This window comes from Macrotis lagotis, chromosome 2 (genome assembly GCF_037893015.1).
Source record: "Macrotis lagotis isolate mMagLag1 chromosome 2, bilby.v1.9.chrom.fasta, whole genome shotgun sequence".
Classification (NCBI taxonomy): domain Eukaryota; kingdom Metazoa; phylum Chordata; class Mammalia; order Peramelemorphia; family Peramelidae; genus Macrotis; species Macrotis lagotis.
The window spans coordinates 170,293,476-170,310,844 of record NC_133659.1 but is presented as its reverse complement, the minus strand read 5'-3'; the positions used below and the strand labels follow the sequence as shown (position 1 = coordinate 170,310,844).

General features: G+C 35.6%; 1 protein-coding gene across 10 annotated transcripts in view; it reads right to left on the bottom strand.

The window, feature by feature from the left end:
• The window catches only part of BCAS3 (BCAS3 microtubule associated cell migration factor), an 851,656-nt gene that overhangs the window by 269,383 nt on the left and 564,904 nt on the right, over positions 1–17,369 (bottom strand). The window contains exon 24 of one of the 10 annotated variants that reach the window (XM_074223553.1): positions 4,002–17,369. This exon is cut by the window's right edge and continues 39,082 nt beyond it. The exons of the other annotated variants lie outside the window; for them this stretch is intronic. The gene's annotated coding sequence lies outside the window, so the exon portion shown is untranslated. Of the gene's footprint in view, positions 1–4,001 lie in introns of those variants that run through there. 10 annotated transcript variants of the gene reach the window in all.

Below are 17,369 nucleotides of genomic sequence, written 5' to 3'. Positions count from 1 at the left end.
GCTAGCCTGACATAATGAAGGCAGAAAGAGCTGAAGTCATTCGAACATTCTCGCTTGCATGCCTGTCGCCAGTTCACCAAATGCCTGTTATCTGAAAGTCAATATTTTCTTCTTGCCTATTGACAAACACTAGAAGGTTTACCCTTAGACAGATGTCAAAATGTAGTCCTTGGGTGGGCAAATCTAAAGGAAGACCCTCGTAAAATGGTATTTATTCCAGGTAGCAACTTTTGCCAAAGTTCACTGTCATAGTGAATCATTACAGTAACAAATTTGAAAAAGATGAACTAGAAGAAAAACCAGGTATGAAGGTAAATGACCAGGCTCAAAGCAGAGAGTGCTCCATTCTGTTGTTTCAGTAATGACTCAAGTATAAAGCATTAATGCACTATGATGTCACCAAGGCCTCAAGACAGATTTATTGCCCCAAACAAAATCTTTCTATGAATATATCATCTTAGGCAGCTAACTACTATTGGTCTGTGATAACTTTAAGCAAAATTCTTATCAAATTTAGTATTTATTATTTACTTTCTTGCCAAATTTATCTAAATCCAAAGTTGTAAATGCTCTGGAATGGAGAAACATTTGTACTGGATGCAGGTTTCTTGCTAATATTTTTTTCGAAAAACTATAAAACTGGTGGCTTGAATTCATATTATCCAATTCATGAATCAGAAGTCAGTAGGAGTCTCTCTCATGATGCCTGAATTGTGTCTTGTTAAAAATTCTTTGTAGTGTTTATTAGTTACTTATCTATACCATAAGAAAAATTCAAAGAAAATTGTGAAAAGAAAGATTTCCAAAACAATTTCTTGCCTTTTTTCTGTAAGCCAATAAAAGAAAGCAATTGAATTTGATCAAAGGAACACTTCAATAGTAAATGCTTTTTTAAACCAAAAGAGATTAAATGCCAGTACTATGATGAGTTTTATCCCTTTTTTTACATTAAAACATATTAATAATAATTCTGATAAGTGGCTGCAAGTCATGCTTCAGTTATAAATGAATGTGAAATCTTGTGTTGTTAAAAATCTTTCCACAGGGGTTTTTAGAGTCATAGAAATCTACCAAAATGTCTTATAGAGACTAAAAAGGTAAATGGGTCAATGTTGGGTCAGCCCCTACATTTTCATAATGAGTTAAACCTCCAAATTCTACATCTGCTCAATTTCCCAGGGCATTCTTCCATCTCTGCTGGATAAACGGGTCTTATCCATATTGCTGTCCTTTAAAAAAAATTCTTGAAGGCAGGAGGTACAGAATCTGTGAAGGGACATAGCCATGAGGATGAAAAGTGCCATACCTGAGCCACAACTCTTGAGAGTTATCAGCAGAGTAAATGATTCCATCTTTCTAAACAACAGATAGCTTTCTTCCCTCCTTTTCTTCTTCCTTCTAATTTCTTTTTTCAACAAGAAAGAATTGGATCACACAAAATGGAGCCCGGAGGCAAATCATGTTTAGGGGCACCTTATTGCCACACTATATTTTCGGACACAAAAAGGGGAATAATGAGTCTTTTCTAAAAAGAAATAGATTCTTTCCCAAATGAATGACGCCCCCCCCTTAAGAGAAAGAGAAAAGTTCTGATATCAAAAGGGTGTTAAATGACTTCATTCTAAAAGTTGTTTACTTCTGACACTCTAGGTTGATAATGAAACGAAAGTAAAAGGTAAAGAGGAAAACATCCTGCTGGTTGGCCCACTACTGCAACTAGCTTTGTAATATCACATGGCCAGAGGGGAGTGCATTCCAGAGAGAGCTTCTTTCTTTGTGGCTGGGTTACATTTTTTTTTTTCCTTTCATTTTTTCCCCCATTTTGACATTGTTGGGGCAGGATGGGGGAACCAGACTGGAGAGGAAATAGTGGTCTATTTAGAAGCACCACGTTGCCTACTCCTGTCAGCTCCAAACTTATTACCAAAGTAAGTGGGAGTAGCTACCCTGTAAAGTGAAGGAGGATGCTGTGAAGAGCTTCATACTTGGCATCTATCTACATCTTATATTCAAAGAACATCAATTCACCCCCTTCATTCTCATTATTTGAAGAAAAAAATAAAAAATGAAAAAATGAAAAAAAAGAATGTTAGATGATGAAGAAGATACATATAGTTATCCAGGATCCAAACAAAGCAGGATAGTTAGTGGCTAGCATGCTCCATCTGCAGTTGGGAGACCCAAGTTTTTTTCCTGGTCTTGCCCAACAGGCAAATTTACGATTTAACCACTGTGGGTCTCAATTCCCTTGTTTGTAGAATCTGGCATAGAAGATGGCCATCAGGGTATGGTGGAAGGAGTCCTAGACTTGAAGCACAAAGGTTTTGTTCACTTATAAGTTGCATGGCCTAAAGGAAATAACTCTCTCTCAGGTTCTCAGTTTCTTTATCTATAAAATGGAGAGTCTCTCCAGTTTGGACTAGATAAGTTTTAAGATCCCTCACAATTCTTAACATTTTTGTGATTCCATAGTCTTAAAAGTTTCCTTTCTCCTCTAACACTATGAAACACAGGAGTGAAAGTCTCAGTCTGGCTGAGGTGGCAGGCTATTCAACAATCCTGTTTCATCACTCTGAAAATGCCAACTACTATATAAATGAATCTAAAACTTTTTCAAAAGTCATCAGAATTCTTAATCCTGACTGGACAGAAGGAACATCACTATTTCCTAGAACTGTAAAAGGAAGTATCAACCAGTCCCTTTCTGGGGACCTCCACTGATTTCCAAGAGAAAAACAAATGAGAAGCTGATTCCTAAACCACAGGGAAACCCTCGATATTCTGAAGAAAAAGTTTTGGAAAAGTTCAGCAACCAAATAGCCTATCTGTCATATTAGGTAGGAATGCACAAGGTCAGTATATATCAGTATGAAAATAATGTGCTCAAGGTTGTCATTACAAATATGATGAGAGGCATGGTCTGACTACATTAAAGTCTTCCATAGGTATCGAACCAATGACTTACTGTGCCAGGTCAAGTCCACAAGCATTTCATAAGAACTTACTGTGAGCCAGGCAGGTCCTATACTGAGTGGTGAAGAATAAAAAGAAAGGCAAAAACAGTTTCTGGTCTCGATACAGTCATAGTCTAACAATGGGAGATAACATGCAAACAACTATGTACAAATGAGATAGTAGAGGATAAATCTGAGTAATTTGTGAAAATGGACTGAGTAAGTATAGAATAAATTAATTAGCAAGTGAAAAGATAAACTTGGAGGGAAGGCACTAGGTCTTGAGTGTGACCCCTAGACAGCTCAGGCTCCCAGCATCTTAGTCTTCCTAACTTTAAAATAGGGATATAATAAACCCAACCTGTTTCTTAAGAGTCATCACTGGTAAGAATTAAGCAAGATTATTTTAAGGCAAGCCTCCAGCACAAGAGAGAGCTGACGGGAAGTAGAGATCTAAGGACTTCATTGTTTTGCTTGTTTCTTGATCTGCAAACACTGATGCCTGGAAATCTGTTTCTGGAACTAGCAAGGCTCTGCCACACAGCCTTATTTGGTTGTTTCCACTATTCTGTCCATGTGGGTGGTGGCTATTATTATTTTTAATGCAGTCCTACTTCAGCAAGTCATAAATAAATTTACTGATTTGGATGACCACAATAAATGATGAAAAAAACAGTACATCAACCCAGAAGCAGCAGAAACTCAAAAGGTATATACTGGTTAATGATTAACAACCGGCTCTATACTTTTAAGTTTAAGTTACATTTTTAACATTTTATCCATCACTTTCATAAGTCTAGATAATCAACAAACAAGAAATGTATCATGATTGCTCATTTCAGGAACATAAACGTTCATACTGAAAATTTAACAATTGGCTTTCCAGAGTGGTTCGAACTGGCTTGAACACATCCCTTTCAGAAGGCAATACCTGTCACATAACATATTTAGCCAGAGGCAATCTTATTGAGTTTCATAAATCAGAGCTGTAAGAAGCCTAAAGAGTGGAAATGAGAACTCCAGTAATTGCAGTCTTCTGTCTAGTAGCATACTGTAAAAAAAAAAAAAAAAAAAAAATAGCAGCAGTAAGCAATCCTCCCGACCAATCAATAGACTCCTATTAACCTCCCAGCCAATTACAGGATGATTGGCTAAGCAAACAAAGAATTATTGGCTGTTTAGCTGGGCTTTTATTCTAACTGTTCTGCACCCTGTTTCTCATTCTGTTCCACCTCCCCTTCTAGTCCTCCTTCCCCCCCCTCCCCTTCCTGTTAGGCAAAAACATCTGCAAACACCTGATATTCATCTAGGTCTCTGCAGTTGTACAGTCTTGTTAAATTGTTACCACCTTTTCCACAAGCAGTTTTGGCAATTAACCTCGTGGCCAGTGACTTCAAAGAAAACAACGGTTGAGTTTAACCTTTCTGAGCTACCATAGATTCTTTTATGATTTTTCCTGGACTGCTTTCATCCTGCTCCCCCCACAACCCCCTAAATGTTGACTGATAAGATTGTTTATTTTAATATTTGACTAATTTATTAAAAAGATAAATGCTTTGGACACTGCCCAAAACTTGGTGCCCCTCTTGACATCTGCACAAAGTGGGGTTTTATTAAAATGTACATTCCCGACACACGTGCATTGCTTTTCTCTTCCAGAAATCTTGTATTTTCTGGAATCCAACGATTTGATACATTTGACCCTCTATTGCCCTTAGAAGAAAATCTCTCCTTTGCTTCTTGAGACTGTCTAAAAGTTCAGGATGAAAGATGCATATAAAATTAATGCTAAGAACTAAAGTTGCCATTAAAAATCTATTTTCATTTTAAACTTTTACCGCTACAGATAAACATTTTACATTAAAAGCAAGGCTAATCCTTAACCCTCAGGAGAATGAACTACTAGCAATAAAGATCAAAATATATGACCGAACAAGTAATACAATTCTTCTCAAGTAATCTTGAAGTCTAAGTGTCTGAATGCAATTTATGCTAAGCATCCAGGTTTTTACAGCTGTATATGATAATAATAATGGACCTGATCTTGGTGCCAGAGGCAAGTTTATGAAGGTATGTTAACTCCTTCAAGACAGAGGCTTCATTGAAGGCCCAGGCAAAGAAGATTAAAATCCTAGGGTAGAGAAAAACTTACTGGACTGGAAGTCAGGGGACCTGATCTTGACATTTATGGACAATAATTAACATTCCACTACTCCTTTAGCTGGGTGACCTTGAAAGATTGCTTAAACTCTCATCTTCAAAATGGGCATACGAATACTTGCATTATCTGTCTCAAAGGGTTGATCTTTTATAAGCTGTCATCAAACTGAGAAGTGTTATTGTTATTAATAATTGCATAAAGAAATGAGTTTACTGTGTCAAAGTACACCATGACTATCTAGAAGGATTAGGGTTGGTAACACATAGTTGATCTCAAGGTACTTAGCTACTAAATCTTCCAAGATTCTTCACTTTCTTTTTCTGGAGGAGCAATAAGGATCCAGCAATTAAAAAAAAAAAAGCTACTCTCTTTTTTTTTCTGTAGACTGATATAGTTCATACTTTGAATCATGCTATGTATACAGAGGGATACATGTTTCCTAACTTCTAAGAACTGTATCCTAGGGTCTGGTACAATGAAACAGGGCAAAAGCAATACTAATAATACCAACACACACACACACACACACACACACAGTAAAATTCCACATAAAATTCCTTCAACCTGGAGGACATCTAAAACACATATACATTAGGAAGACTTTTTAATCAAGATGCAATTCCTTTAGTTTTTTGCTATAATCCTGGGATAGTAAGAGTCAAATAGATTTGGAGTCAGATGAGTTCAAATCTCAATTGTACTATTCATTACCAATTAGGGCATTTTACTCTTAAACTCAGTTTCTGAATCTGTAAAATGAAAGAATTGGAATGGAAGATCTCTAAGGTCCTTTCTATTTCTAAATCTTATTATTGTATTTTAAATGAAAAATTCTAATGTTTCTATACTTGTTGCCCCACAAATCTCTAAAATGCTTTCCTTCGCTTCTGCCTTTTCTTTTAATGCCAAGATGAAGTCCTACCTCATCTCTGACTACTCCAGTTCACAATACTCCTTTGAACTGTCCTACTTATTGTCCCTGCCACTTAACTGGCTCCACTGTTTGGCCAAACTTGCTTTATGAGGTCAGTCTGTCCATCTACACTGCCAATTATAACTACAGTGAATGATCTTTGAGGGCAATGCCTGGAATTATATTCCTTTGTTATTATCAGCATCTTGGATGTAAGAGATGCTTCATATATTTTGCTGGAGAAGGCAAATTAGTTAGAAAGTCAGTTTGATTGAATTCATGAAATGGTCATTTTCAATGCAGATATATATTTGAAGATATAAAATTTAACTCTGTCACTGTCACTGAATAGTTATGTAAAAATTCATTTCCCCTTCTAGAGTCCCACCTTTTGTTGTCTAGTCATTTCAACATATTCAACTCTTTGTGACCCTTTGGGGGGTTTTCCTGACAGAGATACTGAAGTAGTTTGCCATTTCTTTTTCTAGCTTTTTACAAATGAGGAAATAGATAAACAGGGGTAAGTGATTTGCCCAGGGTCACAAAGCTAGTAGGTGTGGTGCCAGATTTGAACTCAGAAAGAAGAGTCTTCTGACTCCAGACCCAGTATTCTTGCTATCTAGCTGCCCTGAGTCTCACTTTCTATATCTATAAAGAAGGGTGCTGTACCACATGATCCTGATGCTGACACTATATATAATTCATATATATATGTGTGTGTATATATATATATATACATATATATATGATTCTAAGATTCTATGAGAAAAAAGTCACATGAACCTAAAACAAGATTTGAGTTCATATGACCACCACTTCTTCAAATTCAAAAATTCTTGGAATATTGTGATCTTCAGTTGGGAAAAAAATTCCCTTTCATAATGAATTTTTTCAATATGTCTGCTTTTCTGGGTTATGCAAAGGGTTTTCAAAATCAGAAATTTTGAATTAATGGGATTCAAATCAGTATCATGTTTTTAACCATGTATGAATTATGTTGATAACATTTTATATGTAAGTTTAGAAAATTATATTAGCTCTGCTTTACAGAGAAAAATTAAAGAAGGAGAGCTAGATAGCAACTTACAGATGTACAATCTTGGGTAATTCTTTTGGATTAAATTTTCTAATATATAAAAATTGAGGATATATCTAGGTTCCTTCTGATTCGAAATCTAGGATTTTCTCTAAGAATTTGTTTTAGCAAGACTAGAACTAAGAATTTCTGACTCCACAGCCTTGAGTTAGAAATTTTCACTATATCACAATTCTTTTATGATTGAATATTCTGTTTTGGTGCATTTGGTACATTTTATTTATTTATTCATTTATTTGTTTGTTTGTTTATTTATTTATTTGTTTGTTTGTTTGTTTATTTATTTTGCAAGGCAAGTGGGGTTAAGTGGCTTGCCCAAGGCCACACAGCTAGGTAATTATTAAGTGTCTGAGACCAGATTTGAACCCAGGTACTCCTGACTCCAAGGCTGCTGCTTTATCCACTGCACCACCTAGCCTCCCCCATTTGGTACATTTTAAAGCCAACAGAAGAGGCACAGAATCTGTAGAGAAAATTATTTTACAACTTCTCTTAAGTGATACCTGGCATTTTAGTGGTAATAATGGGGCGGGGCAAAGCAGAAGGGAATAAGTATTTATATAGTGTCTATTATAGGCCAGACATTGTGCTAAATGTTTCACAAACATAATCTAATTTGATCCTTATAACAACTCTATGAGATAAGTATTGTCACTATTCCCATTTTATAGTTGAGGAAACGTGGGCAAAGAGAGGTGAAGTGACTTGCCCAGGGTAACAAAGCTAATAATTGAGGCCATATTTGACATTTCTTCCTGACTCTAGTCCCAGTCCTCTATCCACTGAGCTACCTAGCTGCCTTAGCTGGTAAAGCATCTAGAATATAGCAGTCTAAAATGGGATATATTCAGAATCAATTTCTGCAAGTGAAAAAGAGCGGTCTTTTGCAACCTTGCTATATAAGGAGCCAGGGTGACAAGAATGAGGACCAGACAGTCAAGTTACAGGCTGAGAGTTGGGCAAAGGGTGCTGGGAGAAAAAGATGTCCATAACAAAAAATGGGATTAGGAGAAATCTTAGGTTCCAGAAGTATCTTGCAATTCAGCCAGGGAAGGTATTTGGCAGTTTCTTCAAGCAAATGGCTGGGGCTGAAATTTGTGAGGGGGAAAAATGAAATGTGTCATATACATGCAGTTCAAATCCAATATCAAATGTCTTCTGTCCACTCTCATTAGGAGGGGTTTCATGTTAAGCAGAACTCTCCAGACAGGAGAAGGATTGGTACTGGCCATTTTGAAACAAATGACTTTACTTTTTACTTTATATTTTTGTCCACTAAAATAAAGGGAAAAAGGATAAAAATATACTCTTGCCAAACATTTTATTTTTAAAAAGAATGATAAAAAATTAACATTAAATGACACAAGGATCTGGTACTATGCTGTACAGTTCAATGAACTCTTACACAGATCAGCAAGATGGTTGGAAACGTCTCTCTCCGTCTGTTTTTCATCTCTATAGTCTGTGTACTCAGTAGAGTGTGAAGAGAGCCTTCTCTTGTTCAGTCCTATCTCCCAATTGTCCCCCCTCCTTCATTCCCTGAAACATACCACCCCCCCAACCCCCAGCCCCTGCAGCAGAGAACAGGAACTAGAGCAAATGCTTTTGTGAATTAAGAGATCTTGTGAGCGTAAATTTGGTCAGGCTGCTCCTTTCTGCAGGCCAGACCCTGCCGCTGCCCCAGGATGTGAACTGTCAGTTTGCATAGCTGGTGATGAGTTGCAGAACCATCAGTAAAGGTGAAGACGGCAGAAACAAGAAAGATTCAAGACTGGTGGAAATCATTTCACAAGGAAAATTTCAGCCATCAGTGGGAGGAAGCTTTGAAAAATGCTGCCATTTCCGAGTCAGAATGAAGGAAAAATTAAATTACTGCCGGGGAGGCGAGCCAAAGTTGCATCTCCCCCCAGGGAGAGTTTGGATAATGGTAAACATTTGACAGCTGGCCTGAAGTTGTTATCTTGTTCTAGGAGTTGTTAGTCTAAATGAACCTTTCTGATAAGAAATCACAAAGTAAAAACTGGGACATTAATATTTTGTGCTTTTTATATTTTTAAGCTTCATAAACCTGTGCCAAACCAATTTAGGACAACTTACTTCCCAGGACCCAATTGAAGTTGTCCTCTTTCATGAAGAAATGAAGGAACAACTTGCCCAAAATAGGGAGATCTGCAAGTTTGAGGATTTCAGTTAATCCTTATATGAAGTACACCTTTCACATAAATCCACTTACTAAGAAGAAAATACCTTTAACCTTTAGCTTCCTTAGCAACACTTAAAATAAATTCACTAGTTGACTAGGAGGGGAAATAGGGTTCAAGAATGCAAAGGGTTAATTAAAACAAACTCAAAATCTAGGCTTGAGAACAAATAGAAAAATGATTATATTATTAAGTTACTAGATTTTAAGATGTTGAGGGCAACAATAATGAAATTTCAATCTTTCACAGATTATATAATTTTATAAAGAATAAAGGGCCAAGAGTTCAATAGAGGTAATAAAGTTGTTTGGAAAATGTATGTTTGAGGCTATATATCAGAGATTATTTTGGAAGGCAGTGAATTACTGAACACATGAACATTCTTCTTGCATTAGGAGGAGAAGGCTGGTGACATTATCATATAAAAATGAATCTGTTGTTCACAGACACTGGCTATACCATGGGCATGGTGCAGATGTGATAACACATAACTTGAATTTGACCACATCAACTTGGTCTCACTGTCAAGGTTTTCCAGGTTCCAGAGGACAACACACAACACTAACTAAATTGTAACATTTTCAAAGTATTTAAGAGACAAAGGATTGTAGATTTATAGCTGTAATGAATATTAGCAGTCATCTATTCTTACACCTTCATCTTATCTCATACATTCTATTTTCTGCCTATGAATTTACCAGGGGCATTTGAAATTGAGAGAAAGCGAAAAACAAAGAGAGAGAGAGAGAGAGAGCCTAGAACAAATAATAACATATCTTATGAAAGTGTTAATTGTCCCCCCCCCCCCCGTGTTATAGTATTTAGCTGGTATACTAGGAATTACATTGATACATTGTATACATTCTCTCTCTCTCTCTCTCTCTCTCTCTCTCTCTCTCTCTCTCTCTCTCTCTCTCTCTCTCGTTCCAGCTGCTCCTTTTACCGATTAAAGGAAGGGACATGTCCAAAAAGTTTCTGATGTGAGGCTCCTATAGATAAATTCTTGCCTGAGCTTCTTTAAATCAATAGCAAAAGTACCAGGGAAATGGCATTTTGTACTCAGAGGTATAACTAATTCATAGGTAATGTGTTTCTTTAGTCTGTGACTACTTACATGATAGCCTGAGCATGCGCAGGCAACATGACCTGATTGGAAGAAACTTCACCCTCATTCATTGTTGCTTTTTGCTCGGATTTTTTTTTCTTGTGGTATTCACAAATGAATTGGGGGGGGGGGGGAATCTACTTTTGTTACTGTATTTGGGTGAAGAAAGTGTTTCATTAAACAATTCTCTTCTCTAGAGACTATGCCTTGTCTTTAATATAAGTGTATGAATTGATATTAAAGTATGGTATTTTGAGAATGTTTCAAAGTAAGGTCAAACTGGTATTAAAAATCCTACTAGTGTAGGCTAAAATAACAGTCTGGCTAGGCAGTCTTCAGTGCAGCTGACTCCAATTACTAACTACATCCCAGAAATGTTTTTTGCTAACAAGAACAATGCAAGCAAGCTTTGAATTTGAATATAATGTCAAAGCTAAGTTCCTCATAAGAAAATGAGATAAATCATGCAAATATAACTATATTGGTAGCCAACTACTAACACCAGTATGAGGCTAGCTGATCAAGTTGTTGGTCACATAACAACTGAGGAGAAAGATTAAGGGAATTTTAAAGAGGGAACACGTACCAGAAGAAAAATGGGAGAGGAATCAACTAAAACAAAAGAAATTTGGAGAGAAAAATACATACAGAAAGTAATCTCTGCAAAAGAATGGAAACATTGTTTTCAATCATATTTTTCCAAGATGAATCTAGTTAATAAAAGAAATTCATTAGTTATCTGAGAAAACTCTGACTTATTCTTCTACTTCCCACCTATAAAACTGTGCCAAGCTTCAAGATATCCTATATGATAGGAACAGGGAACCTCCAGTCCATGGGTTCTACTGGTATGACGTTGCCAAGGCAACTGTAGGAATGACTCGAATGTCAATATATTGAGGAGATTTTGAAGGGTAAATTAATTAAATGTTTGACTACATATAGCCCGTGAATGATATAAATATCCAAATGGCAGAAAAAAAGTTTCCTGGCTTATTTTATATATGTGTATATATATATATATATATATATATATATATATATATATATATGTGTGTGTGTGTGTGTGTGTGTGTGTATATGTGTGTGTGTGTGTATGTATGTGTGTATATATATATATACATATATATTATATAGGGTCAGCACTATCATACTCTAAATAAGTCTTGCTGTTTGATCATTTGAATTCAACAATTCAGTTGAGTTCAATAAGTATGTGTATATGTATATATACATATTTATAAAAATGTGTTTAAGCATTTACTGAGTGCCTCCTGAATTTTAGGTATTGTGCTAGGGTTCAGGATAGGAAGATAAAATACACTTTCCTACATTTTTACCACTTAATGCAAATGCCCATGACTAAGCATTTACCCTCACAAAGTACTGTGTTGTATACTACACCAAATTCAGTGGAAAGTAACAACCTCAAGGACATACAATACATTTTAAAATAAAGGAGCTGTAAAATCTACGCAATTCTGGAATTTTACACTTCTCTCTCAAATTAAGATTTTTAAGAAATAAAACAAAACAAAAACATCAACCATTAACTATTAATGCAGAAGATAATATTAGGGGCAATTTCAGAAGTGAAAGGAATTACTGAAAATTCTAAATATCAATTTATTTAATTTACTGACAGATTAAGATAAATGAGCTTAATTGCTAAGTAGTATCTTGGTGATATTTTGATGCACTGAAAAACTCCTAATATGGGAATTCCTTTCATCAATAAAAAGCTAACACATATTAAGAGACTTGACCAGGGTCATGCATCTAGTAAGTTCTAGAGGCAAGTAAAAAAAATTATTGATGTTCTTTTCTTATTTTTCATCAAATTACCTCTATTATTTCAGAGTGACTTTCTTTTCCTGTCTCCTATTCTGAATCCTCCAATACAACAAATGAAATCAAACAGAACAATTTAATGATACTGACCATATAGCCCACTTCTTTTCTGCCAAAAGAGGCAGGGATAATAGATTCTCTGCAGTCCTCTGAAATAAAAATTTAGGAAAATTGATAGACTTAGATGCCTAATTTTCCTCTTTTTATGTTGTGATCCTAGAGGCTATTTTTCTGTTTGTATTCCTTTCTGTTCATGGTTTGTACACAGCAAGCATTTAATACTTTTCATTCATTCACTCATTTGTTCTGCCTACCTTATACTTCATCGATTCTTACAGATATCTTTATATGTTTCTTTAAATTTTTAAAATTTTATATTTCTTCAGCACAATATTACATTAAGCACATATACCACAATTTATTCAGTCATTTTCCTACTAATAGGTACCTGCTTTCCCTTTAGTTCTTTGCTATTACAAAAAATACTACTATAGACAGTTTTGTATATGTGGTACATTCTTTCTGAGACAGGAGATGAGTGTCATTTTTCCTGACTTGAAAGTCAGATTCCTATTTACCATGTCTCTCTTCAAATTTCATGTTTGTAGTAAATCTGTAATATGCTTTAGAAGTAGCTGTTCAGATTAGAAAGCAGGGGTGAAACGCCTTCTGCTCACTCAACATTCATTGAACACTCACCAAATTCAACATAATGTATTTTTAAATCATGCTGTATCAAAATGCTATGTATTACATTTGTATTTATGATAAATGTACAGTACTATAATGGGTCCAATTATATATGGTCATTTTTCTAGGAAAAGTACCAGTATAAAATTTTTATGCAGGGACTGTCTGCCTATTTATTAATTTACAACCACAAATGAGGAGCTCTTAAGATGGTTGTTTAGAAGATATGTAGAGCCTATTTCTGCATTTCAAATTTATAGAAAAGTTAGATGGAGATGCTACAAGCAATCTTGTTGAATAAGTTACTTCTCTTGAAAAAAACAATCCTCAAACATTAGCTATCCATGTAAACTAGTGTCAGTGGCCCATGATTCTGAAGGTATTCTTTGCATATAATTTCTAAGTAATGCATTCTGATTCCAACCACATTATTTTTTTCTGAAAAGGAATCTCTTGAAGGAATCCTTTGCAGGACATTTCCTAATTAACTTTAACTGACTCACATCCTACTGGGCAGTCTAGCTTCCGAAATAGGCTAAAGAGTCTCAGAGTCTGTTTGATACTGCCAGAAAAAAGACTTTGAGGGGAAGAACCAATTACTCCAACATTGTAATGACTAAGTTTAGTTGTGAAAACAAGAAAAATCACAATGACCAAAAAAATTTCTACCTGGGACACAATCACCTTGATAGTAGTTAACTAGTGACAAATATAGAAATCATTTAGGATTGCAGAAAGGTGAGAAGCTACATTTACTAATATCAGAAAGTATAATTTCAAACTTCCATAATTAATAGTTCTCAAGTACAGAATATTTACCAACCAATCATGTAAATGATTACCTGAATCAAAACAATTTCATTTACTGACTATAAGACCTAGATCAAATGGAAATGAAAGGTAACAATGACTAAATACAATTCTTAAAATGAACTATAAAAAATAAAACAGTTCCAGAAAAGACAAGACTTTTCACAGTCAACTGTTGCAGATACTAACCTGCAATTATTCAATACTAGTAATATACTTCATTAAATGGTGGCTTCAGAAATGAAAAAAAATATCAATTGTCCTAAATTTTTATGTCAGAGGACTGCAGGAAATCTATTATCTCTGCCTCTTTTGGCAGAAAAGAAGTGGGCTATATGGTCAGAATCATTAAATTGTTCTGTTTGATTTCATTTGTTGTATTGGAGGATTCAGAATAGGAGACATGGAAAAGAAAGTCACTGGGAAATAATAGAGGTAATTTGATGAAAAATAAGAAAAGCTGCCTCATAATATCTCCTGTAGCAATTTTAAATATAAAAAGTTCTCTTTGCTTGCTCAGTCAAACTCCTTGGAAAAGTCACCTACACTTGGTACCTCCATTTCCTTTTCTCCTCTAAATCTTTTGGAATCTGACTTTCAATCTCATCCTCACTCAACTATAACTGCCACCTCTAATTGCCAAATATAAAAGACTCTCTCAGTCCTCATCCTTCTTGATCATCTGCCATCGCTGCTTGCTTGCTTCTTCATATATGCATTTGGTTTTCCTCCTACCTGTGGTATTCTTCCTTAATCTCTTTGGCATTCATGTCAAATACACTAATTTCAAGTGTGGCAAAGCCCAACCAGTCCTTCACTTTATATTCACTATCATCAGTTCCTGTGGTTCAGTTTTTATCTACAAGTAGATGAATCTCTAAGTTAGATTCCCAGCCTTAGTTTTTCCTCAGAACTTCAGGGGAAGCTGTGAAACACATCACTGACTGCCTATTGTACATTTTGAACTACATGACCCTCAAAACTCCACTTGTCTAATCCAATACAAATGATCTTTTTTCCCTGAAACTCATTTATCTTCTTAACTTTTCTATTATAATTTCAGACATCATGATCATACCAGTCACTCAAGTTCTCAACTTCAGAGTCATTTCTCACACCACATATCCAATAAGTTGCCTGTTGTGTCTATCTCTACAACATCTCTCATATACATTCCCTTGTTATACAGCTACCACTTTTCTGTTCTCTCTTGGGACCATTATAATACCTCCTATTTGATTGGTCTCAATCCTCTCCCCACTCCAATCCATCATCCCTGGAGCTACTAAATTTTCCTAAAGCATAGGTCTGTCTGTGTCAGCTACGCTAACCCACTCAGTAAACTCTTAAGTGGCTCCCTGTTACCTCTGGGATCAACTACAAACTCTTCTATTAAGCATTTAAAGCTTTAATGCTATGAAACCAAGCCTTATTCCTATCCTTCCAGTTTTCTTACACATTACTCCTTTAGTCCAGACTTAATTGTCTCCTTATTGCTCCTCATAAAGGACAATCTATTTCTTAGCCTTGACACAGGCCCATACCTAGGATGCATTCCCTTCAAAACACACCTCACACCTTTCCTAATCCCTCCAGCTGCCTCATAATAGCTCCCCTTCCATAACTACCTTGTATTCCTTCCTTTTGTATATATGTTCAAATAATCTTTGTGGCAGTTAAAAGTTCACTTCTGTTTCTGCAGATCGATTAATCAGCAGAATGCCCTAGTATATATTAAATATATAATAAATGTTTTTTTATTGATTGAAAAAATATTCTATGCAGACTTGACATGATTTAGGGATGGAATTACTGGATACAGAGGCCACAAGCTCAAACACAAATGCCCCACTTAGCTACAAGTCAGTTCAACACAACAAGGTCCCTAAACTGAAATCAACATTTCAGGAGATCTTTTACTCCCACAAGTCTCTAGTCTCTTTTAGTTTCTTACTTCCTTTTTCACTTTCATAATTAAGTCAAATTCGAATGCAAAGTACAAATTAAAGTAATTTGTAATTTATAAATGACTTTTTCAGGGAAGCCTGGAAAGATTTGCATGAACTGATGCTGAGCAAGATGAGCAGAACCAGAAAAACATTGTACACCCTAACAGCAACATGAGGATGATGATCAGCCCTGATGGACTTGCTTATCCCTTCAGTGCAACAACCAGGGATAATTTTGACCTATCTGCAATGGAGAATATCATCTGTATCCAGAGAAAGAATTATGGACTTTGAACAAAGACCAAAGACTATTACTGTCCATTTAGAAAAAATAAAGCATTGTATTATTATATAATTTTACTATCTCATACTTTATTTTTCTTCCTTAAAGGATATGATTTCTCTGATATGATCAACTGAGATCAATGTATAACATGGAACCAATGTAAACAGTAACAGAATGCCTTCTGTGGGGGGAGGGAAGCAAGAATGGGGGGGAAATTGTAAAACTTAAAATCTTTCTCAAAAAAAAAATGACTTTTGGAATATCAGCCTTCTACCTATGGTCTTTTCTGTGACATTCACAAATCAAATGGTATGGTTTACTTTCAGTTTGCTAATAATATTCGGCTGGATGCCACAACACTCTTCAGACTTACTCAGTAGGTGTACCTACTTCAACAGAAAACAGGTTACTCTGGTTCCTGAAGTAGTATTACTTATGCTTGTATTTACAATGTTTGATCAAGTTAAGACTTCTGAACTGTAAGTGATCTTACCAGCTATATTTGTCATCAAGCCAAAGCCTGGTAGCATGAGGGGGAAATGGAGTTAGTCTTGTAATCTATGAAATCCTTGAATTTCTTGTATACAAGGAAGATGCTAGAACTCTCACTCTGGGCTGCTCTCCTGAAAAGCAACTCTGGAATATTTATATTTGGTTTGCATGCAGATGATAATTCCATCCTTCATAAGCAGTTCTGCTCTTGTCCATGGCTGTAGTGTATACTTGTTAGAAAGAAAAAAATGTTTGAGACAAGCAACAACTTTGATGAGCCCTAACCAAAGAATGGACCTACCTGTTTGTTTCAATAACATCTAGGTTGCACTTAGTACTATGCTGAAGATGTTAAATATGTTTTCTGTAACATTAATTTGAATATTATTCACAAAGTAGCACAAACCTATCTTGTGGCATCAGAGGTAACTGTTGCAAAATGAATAAGTCAAAACTTATTTATTTGTCATAACCACCAATGTGCATTTTAGCTCTAGCTCTGTGATGGTTCAGGAAATAAAAAATCATCTTGAGCTACTGTCTTTAATATATAGCTATATCTATCTATCTATCTATATTCCTACAGAAATCAAGTTTGGTCATCTGTCTGCATGAGTTCACAATAAGATATCTGATAGTGTTAATTCTGAGGAGAAAGTAGTCTTATTCCAGGCTACTGCAGTGAAGTGACATTTCCCTAATTCAGCTATGATTTCCCTGATGGTTATCTGACAGTGATATAATCTGACTTGTGTAGTAAACATCACCTTTAAACAAGCTCTGTGACACCTACAAATTATGCTCTCAAATTCCAGAGTCTAAAGACTGAATGACTGAGTAACTGCTGCTCAGGAGTTATCA